General features: G+C 39.1%; 1 protein-coding gene across 9 annotated transcripts in view; it reads right to left on the reverse strand.

Moving 5' to 3' along the window:
• Positions 1 to 18756, reverse strand: part of LOC124135962 (poly(rC)-binding protein 3-like) — a 358312-nt gene that overhangs the window by 208081 nt on the left and 131475 nt on the right. The gene's annotated exons all lie outside the window — the stretch shown is intronic.

Here is an 18756-nt window from a genome sequence, read left to right on the forward strand (position 1 = left end):
CCTTATTAAGAACCAACTCTTACATGTCAAAGTGATGGGTCTATCAGTATGGCATTAATGCTTTGATGACCGAAGCTTGATGATTGGTGAAGTGAATACACAATAGCCAATGTTTTATGGATAACATGGATTCTTTATTACGATATTTCAGGACCACATGCCCTTCATCAGGTGAATGCTTTGTTCAAACTATATGATAGCAGTCTGTCAATAATCGAGTCTGGACCAGACAATCCAGTGATTGACATCCTGAGCATCGATCGACGCAATTGGGATACAATGACATGCATCAACCAAGTCAGCAAGCCTGACCACCCGAATCCCGTTAGTCGCTTCTTATGAGAAGCATAGTCGCCTTTTACGGCAAGCATGGTTTGCTGAAGACCTATTCTACCTTGGATATTCACGGGTCAAATACTGAGTGTATATAAAACTCGAGAGATGTTAATTAAATACAACGAAGATGTAGTGATGAGGCTGGGCGTAATAACAAGAACTAACTATCGAAACAATATAACAATATGTTTGCCTTATTTTTTACTGCCTTATTGTTACAATAGTTCTTTTCTAATCATTGAATTCCAGAAATGCTTGACCAATAATGGATCCTGATCATCCTTCTTAAAAGAGTATATCCACAAACAAGATTTTGTTGTCCATCAATTTTTGTGAATTATGAACTGGAAACCAAAATTGTAGGCAAACTGCTGACTGGGAAGATTCCAGATGCCATAAGGTCATCAAGTCTTCAACCAGTTGAGCTAACCATCGTAAGTGAATATTGGGCAAAAAGACATTTTCAATATGGCAGCCATGACAGTTGTGTTTGAATTCTGGAATGCAGTAAGCAGTTTCAATGACTCCACTTTCACAGAACATATGGCTTCATAACTGTCTAACATTTACAGGGGATGTAGATGATGGACAACACCTGCAAGGCGATATCGCTACAAGGAAATTGCATCACAATGCTTTCCAGACCATTGTGATGTCATCCGGCCTTTAACATGACATCACCATGAAATGACATCACTAATCTCTTTGAACCTCAAGACACGCAATCTTGCAGTTCAGGTGAGCTGAATTAAAATCCCAAACCTCGTGCAACAGCATTTGATTTCAAAGTACACTGTTTGCGCTGTGGAACAAAAGTTGGATCAGTCGATATTAAGATTTAAGTGCTGTCTTTGAGATCCCTTCCCTTACACATCCTTTGTCCGAAACAAGCTCATTCCCTTGAGAAAAAACGTTATTATTTTCACCCACATAGATATACAACAATAAGCTTCAGAGCAAATGAGGCAGGGATTGGAGGGGCACAATAAGATGCTATTAACACTTGGTACCCAATCCTGACACACCTCCTCATCCTCTCCCTGAAACGTGACTTCACGCTACACGGAAGATTTATTTGTGCAGGAATGTGAAGACACCAGACAGGGGAGGGTGGACCTCAACCATGTGCAATACGATGAGGGAAAACAGAAGCAATATCCAGAAGTACAAAAAGCATGAATTGAAATAAGCCCAAGAGCCCTTCAGTAAACAACCAGTGAATAAAAACACAAACTGTTTTTGTCAGTTTGAGATTCAGAGCACAGCCTCAAAGAAGTAATATTCCAAATTGGTTCCAAGGATGAAGAGACAAACCTGCAATCTACTTACAATCTATAAGATTTTATCTATAAAGTTCACCATTGTGGGCATATATCACTCCTGAGAAGTTATTTCAGGTAATAAGGTGAATGTTTTTATCTTCAACAGGCAAACAAGTGTACTTTTTATGGATTGAATATCTGATTGGAATTTTCCTTATTGAAAATATAGTATTTTTACACCCAATAAATAAACAAAAAACACAAGTCATTGTCACTCACATCTCCCCAGATCGTGTTGCACAAATAATTCATTTTGAACCACAATCTGTTAGAGTCCCCAGTTCACCTACCATTCATCACTGTGATATATTCATGTAATATTCATGTCATATTTTTGTCTGCTGCTTCAAGCCAGGCATCTCGTGGGATCACTTGTTATGTCCACTGCCTCAAAATGCCTAATGTGACACTTTCCATTTCAGCATCTAATACTGTCTAATTATTCACAGCCACCCTTCCAACTGCACTTGCTGAAATGTGAAATGATTGATAAACAGGAAACGCAAATAGTTAGGAAAGTCCCGATCAATAAGAATATCGTGGCATAACCCTCTGTTGTGGAAACTCCTATATTACCGCACATACCACAATGCAAGTCAAAACCTTATTGGAAAGTGAGACAATTCATGATTCATCCAATAATCCATTAAAGATGGGTTTTTTCGTTTTATTTACAAGTCATAAACATTTGCCACTGTAATGTAGAGTGTCCTCCCTTAGAGCATACCAAAGGATGTCAAAGATAGTACTTGTTGTTACCCTGTCTGACACTTGGCATTAAGGGGATAAAACAAGGACTGGTCGGTTCGGAGTCAGTATACTGTGTCTGAGTGGGGTATTTATGTTAAACTGAGGTATGGTATCTCAGTGGGCTGGCACTATAAAATCGGTAGTCCAGACTACAAGCACAGACCGACAGACAGATGGACATACAGACAGACAGATGGACATACAGACACAGATGGACGGATGGAGACAGACATACAGACAGACAGACATGTTGCTATATAAGTGCAATAATCTTGAACGCAACGTTGAACCCCATTTCACCTCACCTCACTGTAACGTTTCACAATTACATACCACTCAAAAGAAGTTAAAGAACACCCAATTCTTTCATATAACAAGTATTTGTCACAGAGTGACGAAATATCCCCCGCCATATACACCATAGTACCAAATATGAAGACAATCCAGCGATTAGTTCTTGAGATATTGTGGCAACACCGTTTTCCAACTCCAAAAACAGATTTGCCTGCTGTGACCTTGAAAATGGGGTCAAGGTCACCAAATCTGACAGGTGTATGCGGTGTCTGTATATACGCTATAGTTCCAAATATGAAGACAATCCAGCGATTAGTTCTTGAGATATCGCGGCAACACCGTTTTCCAACTCCAAAAGCAGATTTGCCTGCTGTGACCTTGAAAATGGGGTCAAGGTCACCAAAACCGACTGGTGTCTGCGGTGTCTGTATATACACCATAGTTCCAAATATGAAGACAATCGAGAGGTTTAGTTCTTGAGATATCGCGGCAACACCGTTTTCCAACTCTAAAAGCAGATTTGCCTGCTGTGACCTTGAAAAATGGATCAAGGTCACCAAAACCGACTGGTGTCTGCGGAGTCTGTATATACACTATAGTTCCAAATATGAAGACATTCCAGTGTTTAGTTCTTGAGATATCGCGGCAACACCGTTTTCCAACTCCAAAAGCAGATTTGCCTGCTGTGACCTTGAAAATGGGGTCAAGGTCACCAAAACCGACTGGTGTCTGCGGTGTCTGTATATACACCATAGTTCCAAATATGAAGACAATCCAGTGTTTAGTTCTTGAGATATCGCGGCAACACCATTTTCCAACTCTAAAAGCAGATTTGTCTGCTGTGACCTTGAAAATGGGATCAAGGTCACCAAAACCGACTGGTGTCTGCAGAGTCTGTATATACACCATAGTTCCAAATATGAAGACAATCCAGTGTTTAGTTCTTGAGATATCGCGGCAACAAACAGGTGGGACGTACGGACGGACGGACGGACGGACGGACGGACGGACGGTCGTGAATACTATATCCCCCGCTTCGCGCTTTCGCGCGGCGGGGGATAATTATAGTCATGACATGACATATAGTAATTTGAAAGAATCTGGTGTTTCCTAAGTTCTTTTGAGTAGTATAGACTTGATCTTCAGTGATAACACTCGACAGCTATGATCTGCATATTACTGGCAAATTTACTGATGGAACAGAGTAAGGGAACACTCAGTTTCAGACACAGTAAAATGATGTTATAATAGGTTCCCAGCCTTGTCTTCCAAAAATGTGTTGGAAACAATGCATGCAAACACATCTCAACATTTCATTCAGACATGTGTTGAATTTGTATGCACGCTATTTCAAATGTACTGACAGTAAAGCTTATTTTCCTTATTTTTCATTGTTCCCTTATTTGTTTCCCTCGGTATACATATTTTGAACAAATGTTGATATTTGTGTATCCCACACAGATTGGTGTTACTCATAAGATATATCCCGTTATGTCCCAGTGACAGTCATTAATTGTCTACACACAACAAGAATACAGAAGAACACGGATATAACGAACACGGATGGAGCGAACAAACAGATACGAACTGTTAAAAAATCTCCTATTATCATATAAAATTTACGTACATAACAAACTCTCTACAGCGAACTAATGGATATAGCAAACTGGTATCTGATCACCGTCAAGCCCATCTACCACTAATTAGTGATGTGTATAGCGAACTGAGAAATCTTACTCAGTGTCAAGTGTCACTGACAATTGGCTGTACGCAATCAGACGCAAATCAACACAATTGCGGCGAATCAACACATGTGATGATTCAACCTTGTTAAACTTGCATTATGTTAATCTTACCTGTCCATGTAATTGGACTAATCTTGTCTGTAAAACAAACAAATTTCATTCAATAATATTTAAATTAATTTCGGTGATATTGGAATATATTATTCTGATAAAATAAATACTTCAGATACAATTTCTTCCGACCACTGCATTTAATTTTTTTAAAGTTGTATCATTTGGTACTTTTTAACTGAATCACTGGTAGATGCGGAAGAAAACCCGTATAAACATGTATCTGTATTATTTTGTTTTAGCAAAGATGGCGGACCTTTCCGAGCGAAAACCTTTAAAAAAAACAACTTATATAACGAACTGACTCCTCTGGTACCTTTAAGTTTGTTATATCTAAGTTCTACTGTTGCTACATTCTAACTCCAACTTATTTCAATATCATTTCTCCATTAAAATCATTCAGCTGGTGTTAAGTGGATTAGGAAAAATACTAATCAACTTCAGACAAGGATACTATGGTTTTAAAACCTAATAAACATTATTACTAACACAACAATCGCATACTGTTATCCTACTTATGAAGACTTGAATTGCTAATGTACCTTTATTGTCAGCATTAGAACCTTACATCAGTTCATATTAAACATTTACAACAAAGAAATCAATAGGTAGTGAAGATTCTTCCTTTAGAGACAGACGAAACTCCAAGCTTCAAAGTTACTTAGAGATTACTGCACGAGTGTCTGTCATATACCATTTATCTCACAGCGAATTGTTTCAAAACATATCCAACACGCGAAAGCCAGTTAGGTATGTTCTGAAACAACGAGTTGTAAGATAAATGGAATCTGACAGGCACAAGTGTAGTAATCTGTTTCTTACACACGCTCAAATCGCACCATTTCAGCAGCAAATCAACGTACATTTCGTCTATTTTCATGATTGCAGAGGCACATTAATACATAACAACGGCCGTGAGTGACATTATCAAGCTTACAATACATTATGCATAAAGTTTTATTATTGTTGTTGTTGTTGTTATTATTATTATACAAGATACATAAAAGTTAGTATATCTCATAATCTGTTTGACAGCAAACACGTAACGAAAATACATTAGTGACAAGTCAAAATAGTTTTATAAAGATTAACGCCATGTCTTAGACTTGTCTACAAGGTAGGTTCTTCACAAGTCAGAGAAGTTTTATAACAGATTTGGCTTTTTAAGAACAGGGATTTAAGACACTTGCAAAATTGTTATCAAATTGACAATATAATAGATCTACTGTCTGAAGAAGTAGCTGTCTTTCTGTGCTATCGTTTGGACAGTATAGTAAAAAAGTGTATGTATTTCATCTATCTTGTTTAGGTTGCAGATTTTGCAGATTTTGCAGATTTTCCACATCTGTTTGATATCAGTTATCTTAAATTCTTTTCCCACATGTCGGTAAGAAACTGATCACTGTTTCATAATGACATTCATTTTTGCACTGATCTTCAGTTACAATTCAACATCGGTATCTTCAAATGCAGCATTTAGAAGCTGTGGTTTCAAAGGCAGGCAGGATTGACAAGGATTTCTACTTCATTATATTCTTTCAATGCCTCACATATCATGGGATATCTACACCAGCTTAGAGACAGATATCTACAGTAAATGTCAGTAAAAATTCCCAAATAAGAATTAAACCAATTCCAATTCAAGTTAATATAGCTTATCGTCAAAAACTGTCATCTACAGAAGACATCGATTGGTTGAGATCAAACAATGCTTTCAAGGAGATGTTGCTGCAATAAAATTGCATCACAATGCTTTGCAGGCCATTTTGACATCATCGGTTAATGTGACATCACAATCAAATGACATCACTAATCTCATGCCATTGAAGCAGAGCCCATTCCCCAAAGCAATTGTAGTGCTATGACAGTCATAAGTCTATGTTAAAGTATGGGAGTTGGTAACTTGGTGCTATGATCGCTTTGTGGAACAGCAGACTTTGTATATATTTCAAGGCATGGGATTCAGAAACTATATACAAAAACCCAACAGTACAGACACAACTTCCATCTTGTCTGACGAAATACTGTATTTATTTGTGTATCATACACACTCGTATATAGTATACACCCCTAATTATGGGCAATTAAATTCTGGGGAAAAAATCTCATGTATAATACGCACTGACGTTTCCTTCATATCATTTCGGTGAGTTGAGGTGAGTTGAGGTGAAATGGTTGTTTGACGTCGTGTCCAAGATTATTGCACTTATATAGCGACATGCATGCACGTGACCGTGTGTGGCTGCTTCTTCCGGATTGGAGCCGATTTAAAGTGCTAGCACACTGAGAAACCATGCCGCAGTTTAACATGAATACCCCACTCAGACACAGTAAACTGACTCAGAGTGGACCAGTCCTTGTTTTCGCCCCTTAATTTCGAGCGCAAGGCAGGGTAACAACAAGTACCATCTTTTGGGGTATTTTGGTATATCGTGGCCGGGGATCGAACCCCAGACCTTCCGCTCTCCGAGCGGACACTCTACCACTAGACCACGGAGGCGGTCTTATCATTTCAGGCTGTCAGACATGGAGATTACACATTAGAATATAGTAGTTGTTTATTATTGATGAAAAAAGAATGTGATATACACGGATGAATATGGTAGTAGATTTTTTTAGTTTTTAGACACTTATAATAGCTTATAAATGTAAAATGTAAAATATTCCTCCTCATGTATGACAACTAAAATACAATGCACACATTTTAGGATATTCATCCCAACAGAACACCAACATCTGTCAAAGTCTGTACGGCCCTCAAGACCATCCTTGCAATATAAGATTGGCAATAACTCAGATTAGATTCACTGTGAAAATAAAACCAAAGAAGGAGCATAAAAACATGTGTTCCCAGCGGTGCGTTTTCCCTCCATAAACGTAATTTAAACCCGAGTTAGCTGAGCGGTTGTGAGAAACGGGAACGTATCATGACCTGCAGGAGTGACACAAGTCACTTCACTGCCTTCAATAACATGAGATATGTTGATGTAGAGATCTCTAATGATCCTTTCACATAATCTGTCTTTAATGAATGTGTATTTAACTCTAAGGCCATTACATATTAATTGGTTGTTCTGCAGCTATAGAAGTCAAGGGTGGCGACAAAGCGATTTTTCTTTTTGATCTGATGTATACATATGGTTTCTTTTGTTGGCTCAAAATATATTTTCTCGAAAAGCGTGCGATTTCCATTTAACGCCATACTGAATAATATTTCAGTCCTATGATGGCATGTCAGCTTCATGTGAAGGAAAACCTGAAGTGATGCAGGTCTCAGACATTGACCACTTTTGTGAAACCCTTAAGCACGGGTATGATGCTGACAATCCTAAAAACATAATCATGGTGAACTGGGATTCAAACCCACAGCACAGGTTTCTGGCACACCTCATGCAACTCCGCACAGCCAATAGCAGCGCCTCAGACTCGGACACGTGTGCCCCATTCTTTAGGAAGATGTTATTTTTATATTGAATCAACTAAAAACACTTTTCAATGATCAGAGTGAGTGAGTGAGTGAGTGAGTGAGTGAGTGAGTGAGTGAGTGAGTGAGTGAGTGAGTGAGTGAGTATGGTTTTCCACTGCTTTTAGCAATATTCCAGCAATATCACGGCGGGGGACACCAGAAATGGGCTTTACACATTGTACCCATGTCTGGAATCAAATCCAGGTCTTCGGCGTGACGAGCGAACTCTTTTAACCACTAGGCTACCTGACCGCCCCTTCAATGATCAGAGATGAAAGTAAATTCTTCATTATCATTATCATGAACGTTTTATTATTGTAGGTAATGTAGGCTTTTTTTCAGTAACATAAACAGGGAGAATAATAAGCACTGGCCCATTCACCATCCTCAGGAGAATTTTGAAATTTCTTCCATTGATAGTTTCAAATGGTGATAGCAGCGAGGCAAACTAAGAGATTTCCCAGCCAGCTTGAAGCTGATACTGTTCATTTATGACTGCACTAACACAAAGGAGGAAGTTGTTCTATGAGATAAAGGGGAAGTGAAATGGGCTTTAATGTAGAGTGCAAGGTTATTGCACACACATAGCTCGTCCGGACCAATGTCGGTTTTATAGTGCTAGCCCACTGAGGGCCATGCAGCAGTTTAACATGGATACCAGTCCTTGTTTTAGCCCCATCATGTGAAGTGCCAGGCAGGGTAACAACAAGTACCATATTTTAATGTCATTTGGTATGACATGGCATGGATCCAATATTCATAACTTTCCTTGATACACAAAACTGACTCTCACATGTTCAGTGCATATTTAAACAAGGCATCTGATTATCCTTATCAAAAGTTGAGCAGTAACACCACTTGTTTTTATCTGAGCATAAAGGGAGTGAATAATGCCAAGTGCCAGGCAGGGTAACAACAAGTACCATCCTTTAAAGTCATTTGGTATGACGCAACCAAGGGATCATACCACTAACCTTCTGCTCTGCATCAAGACACTCTGTCTACTAGACCAGAGGTGGTTCGTTTCCATAAGGATGTTATTACTCTGTTGCTGCTTCTGGGAAAATGAGTTGCGCAAATATCCTCTTTGAACAATGTTCCTTTCATATCATGGCATGTCGAGTGACACAACTCTGCATGTGACGTCTAGCACCTTAGACAACTTGGCCACTTGCACCCCAATAGCTGTCTCTAATACAAAATAAAAATATAATCCACTTAAAAGTGCCTAACTCTATACATAAGCTTGAAGTGCTGCATTATCAATACCCCGGTCACTGGATCCATCTGCACTCGATTTTTCATTCTTATCTCCCTGGTGAATATACATTACCATCTCATCCTATCGGGTACCCATTCACTGCTGGTGAACAGAGGCATATTTCGAACAAAGTCACATGCCCAAGTGTGCTTCAGTGAGGGACAGGACCAAAGTTCTAGAAACTCTCAGGAGCCAATCCGCTGTACAGTCACCCATTCAAGGGACCCATAAAGATCCGGGGTAGGGTCTTCAGCAACCCATACTTGCTGTAAAAGGCGACTATGCTTGTCATAAAAGGTGACTAACGGGATCGGGTGGTCATGCTCTCTGACTTGGTTGATGCATGTCATTGATCCCAATAGCATGGATGGATGCACAGATGTCAGTCACTGGATTGTCTGGTCCAGACTCAATCATTTACAGACCGCCGTCATATAGCTGGAATATTGCTGAGTGCGGCATTAAACAACAAAGAAAAACCCATTCAAGGACTCTCCACAACCAACAGTGCTCAAGTATCTCAAGTGTCTCGTAACACTGAAACATTCCTCATGATTGAAGCAAGCCTTTGATAAAGAAAGTTTCGTATCATTCCACAAAAATCTGATGCAATACTAACACCATATAACAATAATAAATAAACTGATATCTTATACTGTATTGATCTATAAGCAAGACTAGTTTTGGAAATGAAATCATTATTGAAAGGCAATTAAATCAGTAGATGCCACTCAGCATTTAAAGGTTGGTAGACAGTTTCATATTTAGTCTGACAGTGTTGTTGCCAGAGATCCCACTGGTATAGATGAATTTACATTTTGCCAGCCACTTAATTGCACTGTGTAGAAGCATCATCGAAGTAATAACACAGCGCAATTTGATAAGGATCCCAGTGTCTACAGTCCGTCTCCTGATTACCGCTAACAGAACATCATTTTAGGTTAGTCAGTACCTTGATTAACTTTAGAGATGGAGAATGGATGACAGGGAATGCAATGAGAGGTATCAAAGAAAGAGAAGGAATGTTCTGAATGGTTTGTGTTCAACTCAAAGAAGGGCTTTGACAATCATTCAATACATATAAAACTAACATCAATGACTAAGTGAAGGAATGAGTTAGTGTGGTATTTAATAGGAATTGGCAATGTTTGGACAAGATATACCAGCATTTAACAAGGGCAAAAGTGAGCGTGGCTCACTGATACCCCCGACCCGCCTAGTGTGTCAGTAGTTTCAAATTAAATAATGGATAGGGTTAGGGTTTGAAAATTCATAAAAAAATGGAAAATTAATCAAAACAATTTTTTTTCTTTTGACTGCACCCATCCATATGACACAGATTATATGTACTAAGTTTGAGATGAATCCACTGAATAGTTTAAGAGCAATCGCGCAGGCAAAGTTTTTGGACAGATGAACAGACGGAACCTTGGTATAACTATATACCCCCGACCTAAAAGGTTGGGGGTATAATAAACTTGACAAGTGGAAAGCCAAAAGTGATGCAGGTATTAGACATTTAACACTGTGGTGAAATCACAAGCATGGTTATAATGCGGACAGACCTAGAAACATAATCAGGCGAACCGAGGTTCGAACCCATGATCATATGTTTCTGGTATACCCATGGGAAACTGCAGCAAATGAAACAACTGGGCCACCATTGCTGCCTAAGTGAGTGAGTTTGGTTTTATGCCATTTTGTCAATACTTCAGCAGTATCATGGCATGGACGATTATTATAATGTTCTCCTTGTGGTTATTGATTAACACCACAGCCAGCAACATTCCAGCTACATGAAGACAAATAAGCGAATTTGGATCACACAATCCAGTGATTAAAATCATGAGTCGCCGAGCCCAACCACCCTGTCCATTTAGCCACCTCTTATGACAAGCATAGGTTGCTGGGGACCTATATTCCTAACCGGAACCCTAGAGCCATTTATGATGTACTTCTAAGAATTTTAACTGTGTGAGTAAGTTTGGTGTAATGTAGTATGAAAAAACGCAACACTGTTTAACTATGGTGCTGACAGACTATTTGGAAAATTATTGGAATCAATCTGGGATTCAAACCAGTCAGCTTACTCAAACTGCTCTGCAGAGCTCGCAACTAGTCAGAAATTATGTGCTTCTTTCAAACTAAAAATGTAAAGGTTTTTTTCGTGTTCTGTCTTCAGCAAGTCATTCTCAAAGGCATCCCTGAAACAATGACAGGATCACATATCAAAGCAACCAGCAGAACAGAGATTACACAACTCACCAATGTTCAAGTAAAATCAACCCCAAATTTCCTGCTTTAAGCTGACATTTCAGATTGATGGATGTGGTTTATTCTCAATCACACAGTTCTTTATCCATTCAAGAGAGGCTAAAGATGACCACCCATCAATCAATTCTAACACAATATTTGTCCAAGGTCAACATAATGACGAAGTTCTACAAAACAGTCACAGATTATCCAGAGTGCATCAAAGCAAGCTGAAGGCTTTGTTCAAATCAATCCTATTTCAATATTTGAAAGGAAACTCTAGCAATTTTAAGAAATGTCAATCACATATTAATCAGAAAGAAAAATCAACTATTAATGTATGAAAAGATCTTGAAGGTTGGTCATCAAGCTAAATATGCCAAGCAACATCCAAAGGGAATTCTAGCTGTCTGAAACTCTAGAAAACAGCCATTTGACGACAGCTTGCAGGCAATAACAAACATTATGGAGTCTTTGACTAAGATAACAAACGAAAACGTTTCCTGATGAACCTAGAAATTCTGGAAAACAGACATCTGATGACAGCTTCCAAGCCATACCAAACATCATGGAGTCTTTGACAAAGTCAACAAACCAAAGTGTTTCCCAATGAACCTAATTTACAGGGACAAACACTTCCCTCAATGTGCTATCTCAAAACATAATGAACACGCCTCTTGATCATGGTCCAACTACTGACAGACATTAAACGGTCCAGTGTTCAACTTCCTCAGTAAATCACACTATAACTTGAGACAAAGTGTGGCGACTCTTGGCAAATATTAAATCCAATTCTTAATGAACCCTCCTCCGCAAGTGAGCATCTTCGATCATCAGAATCCAACAAAGTATCCCCCCGTCTCTGATCTGTGGTCAATGGGAACGAGGTCTGTTATGACACTTCTAATAGCCCATTTCCATCATTGAGGCCCCATAATATAGCCTCTAACAGATCTCTCTCAACTCCTTTCAGTGAATAACACATCCCTCTCTGATCTTCCTTTCTCCCCTTTCAAACAAAATCTGACATCCAATAAGAGATCTTCTTGCATTCTGCTCGAATGGCCACAATTAAATCAGCAATAAATCCTATATTATCTAGCTAAATTGTCCATGACACTAAGCATATATACACATCTTGTGAAAAGTTGGTTTCATCTCAAGAACAAACATTGAGTGGGTTAGGTTTGTGCAAGGTTCATCAATATCAATGGGCTTCACACCTTGTACCCATGTGGAGAATCAAACCCTGGTATGGCAGGAGGAACCATGACCACTTGGCTAAATATATACAACTCCACTTTTGATAGGGTGAGGTGAAGTAGAATGGGGATTAATGTGTGTTGTGTGTGTGTGTTGTGTGATTTTATAGCGCTAGCCCACTGAGATACCATGGTGCAGGCTAACATTAATATCTCACTCAGACACAGTATACTGACTCTGAGCCGACCATTCCTTGTTTTAGCCCAATCATGTCAAGCGCCAGGCAGGGTAATAACAAGTCCTATCTTTTAATGTCATTTGGTATGACATGGCCTTGATCAAGTATTTATAACTTCCCATGATACACAAAACTAACTCTCACATGTTCAGTGCATATTTAAACAAGGTATCCGATTATCCTTATCAAAAGTTGAGTAGTAACACCAATTTTTTTTATCTGAGCATACAGTAAGTGAATGTTGTTTTACCCCATCTCAACAATACAAGTCTTCACCAGGAAACCACCAATAGGTATTCAGTGCCTAGAGTAAAATGTACTTATAAAATCTCAACCTCTTCTTCTTTCAAACCTTCTACCTTTTACAGACAACAATTAATCACAATCAAACCTGTTATTCGGAACAAATAGACTTCTTTCTTATGTGCTGTACAGAGCTCTAAATCTATACAGAAACCACTCCTAATTAACCATGAATGTTGTAACATCTCTGAACTCCATGGCCATCCTTTGTCACAGACTCAAGTTTTATGGCTTGATGAAGAACGGAGATTTAAGATCGCAAACAAGAGAGTATCTGGCTGAGAACACAAACCTTGCACACACAAGTATCGAATTTCATCAGTAAATTACTTCATTTGACAGCCACTCTCTAATTTACCCACAAGTAATTACAAAAGGTCAATTAAACCTCTTTGATGTCTATTTGTCTGTCCTTGGAATAAACTTGTACTTTAATGATGGTGGTCGCTGTTATTTGTAATTGGGACGGTGAAATGAATTTGGTTTGATCAGCTTGCACTGAATGGTTACAGTTACCAGTAATTACACCGGCAGAACTATGTGCTGCATAGCCTAAGTAGGGTGGGTGGTGGGTGGGTGGGTGGGTAGTGTTGGAGCAGGTGGTCGAAGCAAGGAAGTGAACAAAGTTTTATGCTGCTTTTAGTGAGAGTGAGTGAGTGAGTGAGTGAGTGAGTGAGTGAGTGCCTCTGACTTTCCCTCAATTTCTATCTATACTCATCAGCCATTGTCAAAACCAGCCCCCATATTTAGTTTGCCCAGGAAACAAGTATACAAACATGTTTAAAACAATTCTTTTAAATCTAAAAATCAACCCAATGAGTTCATCACTTTTTCAAAATTCCCTCATTACTGCATACAAGTGAAATCATCCAAATCACAGAATTACAGACTGTGCCTTCTGAATTTGACTTGAATGAATTGAGGATTTCCTGTTCACCTGTGTACAGGATATCAAATAGCAATTATATATTTGTTTTCTTAAATTTTCTCATTAATAACTTCCAGCCCTAATATGAAAAGCAACATGTGACAGAACCATTCACAGGGCACATCAACCACTTGGTGCTGAACACTTCCACCAGGACAAAACCATAACAAAGAGTACACCAACACCGGAACGTTTCTGAAAGTTAATTTCCCAGAGGAAAGCCAAAGAAGGAAATTACGTTTCTACATCAGAATTGGATTTTTCTATCTTAATTCTAGCTGGTCTGATCCAAACCAGCGGCATGTTGAAGTCCAGAAGAGACATCTCAGAATTTGATTTACAAGCTTATAGCCACTCAAACAAATGGAGAATCTTTTCTTTTTCATACAATGCAGTACAAAAAGATATCTCGCGAGTGTCATCCACGAATCAAACTGAGACATTCCTCTCTAGTTCCAAAATACCATCCATTCATGTTGTTGATCTAAAAAAGAATAAGAAAACTATGAAACCGAGACTTTTTTATATTACCTAATAAACTTTACATTCTTCATTCCCGTTGAGATGCTTGCCCATATGAGAACATGTCTGTGATATCTTTTGCAATACAATATCAAATATCTTCACGCAAGAGCTTCAAAGGAATTTTTATTGATCGACAAAAGACAGTTTGTTTTTTTTGCGATCAAATTCTCATCGTCTAAATTAACAGGGAAGGGAAAAACGTAACAAGAGAGATAAAGATTGCGTTTGGGGGTAACGACACATTAGGACGCAATGTAAAACCTCCATGACAAATTAACCATTAATAGATCATTAATATCTGTCGTCTTCATCAGCTCATGTTATTCATCATAGGGATACCAGAAAAGGCTACAGTATGGCGCAGTTCATGTAATAATCACATCAATAATGACAAGCCATGACAGAACCACCGAAAACTATCCCCAAGGCACTCAAGGTGGAGGACAAGCAATCAGGAGGAAAGAAGTATTAATTTTGCTCCAAGCGAAGATATTTTTTCATAGATCTAGTCATCCAAATGAACCAAATCAGCCAAATATCCACCAATAACAGTATCTCCATGTCATCGCATTGCGTTACAGCTTAATGAAGGAGTATGTCTGAGTGAGTGAGTGAGTGAGTGAGTGAGTGAGAGAGTTGGGTTTAACGCCGCCTTTACCTTATTCAAGTCAAAACAAGGAAGAAAGCTTGATATGATGCAGTTGTCAGACTTTAACCACTTTGGTGCAACCCACGAGCACGGGTAAAGTACTGACAAACCTAGAAACATAATCGAGTGAACTGGGATTCCAATCCATGATCACAGGTTTCTGGTGTGCCCAAGGGATGCAACTCTGCACAGACTGAGAATGTGATTCTCCCAAAATCAAAGAAGAAACTGTCTATAAATCTTTTGACACAGCCCGAAGAAACGAACATGTGTGTTGCATAGCATAAAGATTGGGCTGTTACCATGGTTATCTGAATGTACAAGTCACGATCATATAAACATTGCACTTTCATTGAATCAGATATTGTTTCTATATCAACTAATACACAAAGCAGTCCTGAAGACTCACAAACTGGACATAAGCTGCCTTTAATACTTAATCGTCAGAGGCAGATTACCATAAGGTGGAATAAGTTCCGGAGTCACGTCCTGAACTTTACCATGGATGTCTGTGTGTGCAGCTCCCCTTGCAGTCAAATACTGCAGCCATTGCATGCAGGGAAGTCTCTCCAAGGAACAGGAAGAATGGTATTCTCATGAAGATCTCCATCAAGCTCATTTCCTTGAACGTTTTAACGTCATCAAAGCAGAAAGGCATATATCATATATGATGAGAGATTTATCTGTTTATTCCATTATTCGCTTCTTCTAGGTAATTTCACAGGCGCCATAACATGTTTCATGAATTTAAATTCGACATTGGAGAAAGTGATTTGCAATTCTGTTGGAAGCCAATTTAGACGTCCATTCTTGACGGACTAGGTGATAGCCAAATGGTTTTCTTCAGTTAATAAAAATAATACAGCCATTGTCAAATATCGCCTCAAAGCCCAGACTCAAATGTAATTGTTACATGTGCTGAACATTAATTTGTGCCACCAATGACAGCTGAGCAATTACAAATGGGAGAACATTATCATAACAAACACTTTATCACTAATGAATAAAAAAGCGGAATGTGAATTTCTTTCTTGTCGAGGAAGCATATTTGAATTCAAATTTCAAAACTAAGAGCAATTATCCAGGGAACATGTCTTGGAATCACCATCCATATATTGAATTAAAATGGATGTAGCGGCTATTTGGAGACACGTAAAATGTTTTAAAGACTGAATTGATTCATAAATGAACAATATCAAACTTGGTGATACACAATGCACTGCTGAGTTTCAAATGTGTAGAATGAGTGAGTGTGTTGGGTTGAACACTGCTTTTAGCAGTATTCCAGTTATATCATAGCGTGATAACTTCATGTGGGAGGAAAGCCTGAAGTGATACAGGTGTTTACAACTTTGCTGAAACCCACAAGCATGGGTATGGTGCTGACAAACCTTGATCATAGGGTTCTGACATGCCCAAGGAATGCAACTCTGCACAGTGAATTGCTGCGTCTTAGACAACTGGGCTACCCGTGTCCCAACAAATGTTGTAGAACTGCAACTGCTCAACAGTTTGTTCTTGCAGTATCCAGGACATTCACTCTGTTGATGTGTGACATGTTTTGTTGTTTCAACAACTTTCTCACCCAACATTCTTTCCCATGAAGCTTTTCTGTTGCCAATACAGTGAGTGAGTGAGTGAGTGAGTGAGTGAGTGAGTGAGTGAGTGAGTGAGTGAGTGAGTGAGTGAGTGAGTGAGTGAGTGAGTGGTTTTATGCCGCTTTTAGCAATATTCCAGCAATATCACAGCGGGGGACACCAGAAATGGGCCTCACAAATTGTACTGAGCGAACGCTTTAACCACTAGGCTACCCCACCGCCCCAATTGAGTAACAAGAACATCAGACACATCATAATTGAATGATTCAATCTCGTTCATTTAGTCAAATATGAACATTGGAATAAGATTCAAAACATTCATATTAAACATTCCCTAGTGTACGAACATGACAATGCCTTGGAGCTGATGGTGAGTGAGTGAGGTTGGTTTATAGCCGTGATGTCTCTGTTTAATGTCACAGGAGAGTCTAAAGTGAAGCAGCTGGTAAACAGTTACCACCTTACTGACACCCGTAACCATGGGTTTGTCTTACTCCCTTAATGGCGAACGGCAGGCAGGGTAACAAAAAGTACCATCTTTTACCGTCATTTGGTACGACACAGACAGGTATTGAACCCCCAACCTTCCACTCTCTGGGTAGACACTCTATCTACCTACACCAAACCTAGATTGAGTACCCAATTTCAATGGTAATATGTCACAAATTGACACCTGGAAAAAACCTTTTTAGCACTATTTATGTTAAAATACATCTAACACTATTGGATTAGAGACATGAAGACATGAGAAATCTCTCCTGGTCAGGTATGAGAGTCCATCTAAACCGGACCCATGCTTGACCTGTCAGAGCCCAAGTGAACATAATCAGGGCAAAACTTGAATTCAAACCCATCTCAGCAGATCCAAGAGCAGATGACTCTGTACAGCAAGCTGCTGAGTCTTTGACCGCAGGGCCAACATTGCTCCTCCCTTGGTCTGCTATGGAGGACAGCCAGCATTGCCTTGAAAGTAAATGGCTAAACTATGACAACTGTGCCTCTTTTCTGAAGCTGTAGGGAAATAGTAATGCCCACAGAAATGAAGTGACTGCTGATAATTCCAGTGGTTACCACCTGACCTGTGACAGCGAAATCCAATCACAGCAACTTAAGAAACTTTAAATGAGCTTTTCCTCAGCATTGAAAACTTATTCCCTTTTTAAAGTGCTACTAAAAAAGAAAATGTCTAACAAATATTCCAATATTGATCACACCATAATAAAATTGAAGAAAAAAAAGAAAAGATTCCAATAAACTGTAAATGAAGTTTTTAAGCCTTATGAAAGATGATCCATCCAAACCTACCAGGAGCCTGTCAAACAAATTCCAGTCCAACTTCTTCATACAATGTCCACTAAAAAGCGGATCCATCTTGATGGGATAGGGTCACCTCCAATTGCTAGGCAATTATAGGAGTTTTTGTCCTCTGCAATGGGACACCTTCCTCGAGGCACACAGTTACAGAAGGTCACACAGAACTCTGGACAGTGATGAAAGCCCTGATGGTGAATGTGCGTTCCCCCCAGAAGGCACAGAATGGATCAAACATCCGTGTGGTAAGAGTCACATTTAAACCTCAGTCAATTTTTTCCCCTAATTCAATAAGGTAAAAAAAGCAGGAATTAGATCAAAGAGCAATTACCATGACAAATTAACAGGTTAACACTTGGCATGCAGATTTTGGTGCACGAGTATGGATCCGCCAGAGTGGCTGACAAGTAACATAACCACTGTGCACTTGCAAACTTTGGAGAAAGTTCCAGCGAGATTAAAG

This window comes from Haliotis rufescens, unplaced genomic scaffold (assembly GCF_023055435.1).
Source record: "Haliotis rufescens isolate VD_foot unplaced genomic scaffold, xgHalRufe1.0.p SCAF_4, whole genome shotgun sequence".
NCBI classification, from domain to species: Eukaryota; Metazoa; Mollusca; class Gastropoda; order Lepetellida; family Haliotidae; genus Haliotis; species Haliotis rufescens.